This window comes from Monodelphis domestica, chromosome 6, assembly GCF_027887165.1.
Source record: "Monodelphis domestica isolate mMonDom1 chromosome 6, mMonDom1.pri, whole genome shotgun sequence".
Taxonomy (NCBI): domain Eukaryota; kingdom Metazoa; phylum Chordata; class Mammalia; order Didelphimorphia; family Didelphidae; genus Monodelphis; species Monodelphis domestica.
Window position 1 is genome coordinate 131,569,950 of NC_077232.1, and position 2,111 is coordinate 131,572,060.

The window sequence follows — 2,111 nt, forward strand, 5'->3', positions numbered from 1 at the left end:
TAAAACTCTGTTCCCTTGTTCCTTCCCTCCCTTCCTGGTAGTAAATAGCAGAACTACTATTTGAACCTTTCTTTTGATTACTATTTGTGTTCCTTACCTTGCAATGATAGCCTCTCTCTATCAGCACCTTTAGCTCTAGATGTGACAGGAGAGACGTTCAAGAACACTAATCCAGAGTTCTGGGTTTCCTTTGCTTTTGTAACTTGGGAGAAAGGTCAGTGTTTCAAATAGAGATGCTACCTCCCTGCTCTAAGTTCTCTGTTCCTGCTCTCTGGTTATGGTCACAGTTTGTTTTCACAAAAACCCTTCCTCACTATTTTTCTTTAAAAGATGTTCTGTTGCTTTAATTAACCAATTCTATTAACTTTTATAGCAGTGAATGTTCTTGTGCTTTTTAGATTCAAGGAGATGGCTAGCTCTTTATTTTTAATTTTTGGAAGCAAATACTTCTTCCTCTAGTTCATGTGTCTTTGTCTTAGGTAATGCAGGTGTGATGTCACAGAATAATAGTATAATTCCACTTACCCCAGTGCAAAGGAATTTGTGTAGGTCTGAGCCTAACACATAAGATATACTATGAAAGCCAGTACCTCCCCCACCGCCCCTCTTTCAAGCCCCTGGCTCTAGCCACTATATTTCTTTTTATAGCACAAGAAAGCTTCCGATGTACTTTCTCTTCCTGGCACGTGAGCTGACAGCTAATACATTTTTTAAACTGGCCTGCAGACACATGATCTTGGATGCCTGAGAAATAACAAGGACATATGTAAAGTGGCACACAAACCCACAGGGAAGTCCGATAAAACTGGGAGAAGAACACTCCCAGCTCCCAACAATGTCACCAATAAAACACCCTAGGAATCTCAGCATGAACTCCCTGGGAGCTAAGTCCTCTGCTTTTCTTTGCTGCCAGCAAGAGATCTCATCGATTTTAGTGATAGAAAGGAATTAGGGAGGTGAATTTCTTTCTCAAGGTCTTTCCCATGGCACCTGGCTGCATCTTTCCTTTCCTTCTAGGCACTCAAGTGTTCATTAAGAAAAAATATATTTATAACCAAGCAGCAAAATCCACACTGCAAAAAAAAAAAAAGAATTCAAGTCATATTTTGAGAGAGAGTTCTTTATTCAAAATGACATCCTACTAGGTAGTTTTCTAAGGAAGAAAAATATAAGGAAGTTATGTTGTTGGGGCTCAAGCCTGAATTATAACATTCCACTTTGTTGAAGGAGCGGAAAAAAAACACAACAAAAACAACAAAAAGCTAACTTGTTTGCCCCTCCTTGCTGTTTGCCTAAGGCCCAGGAATTCAAATTAAAAATGAGTCATTCCATGAAAGCGGGGAACTTACTAGAGTCCATCTAGTAAGTTGTCCAAATGGACAACTAAAGTGAAGGTCAATGAAATAGTAGGAGTCCATCCTTTGGTATGATCTCCTACTATTTCATTGACCTTCACTTTAGTTGTCCATTTGGAAATTTTATTTATGCTCTTAATTTTGGTTAGCTGCTGAAAGCAGAGTTGTATATTTGAAATTTGTATATGAAAGATACTTTTGGTTGTTATGGCATTAACTCATATCTCACAATTGAATGCTTTTAAATTTCTTCTTATTCAGTGTCAGTGGCAGAGAATTTCTCCTGTGATGCACACCAAGAAATCACATGGCTCCATGTTAATAATATTTTATTCCTTTTGAGTTTCCTGAAGTCTCGCCCCCCCAACCCCACCCCAGGAAGAAATTCATATCACTTTCAAATCATTGTACCTTGTTTTTCCCATGTCTTCCTTTGCCAGCCATAAGGATGGGTCCTGGATTGATGATGTGTCAAAGCCGCTCTTGTAGAGTGAGAGATTCTCTTAGACCACCAGTACTACTTCCACAGCTGTGTCTCTGAGGGTTTAAGGGGTGACACGTGAAGTGGAGAGGAAAAATACCAAGATGAAACACATCAGAGAAGTTAATTACTACCCCATCTGGAACAACCTGGCAGTGAGCATGAGTACCCAACTAGATGGGTCCTGAGAAAAGTATCTATTGCCAAGTAAGAATGCCAATCTGTTCTCCTTGGGAGATTTTTTGAGAAGAGAGAGGAAGGGAAGGCAGGCAGGA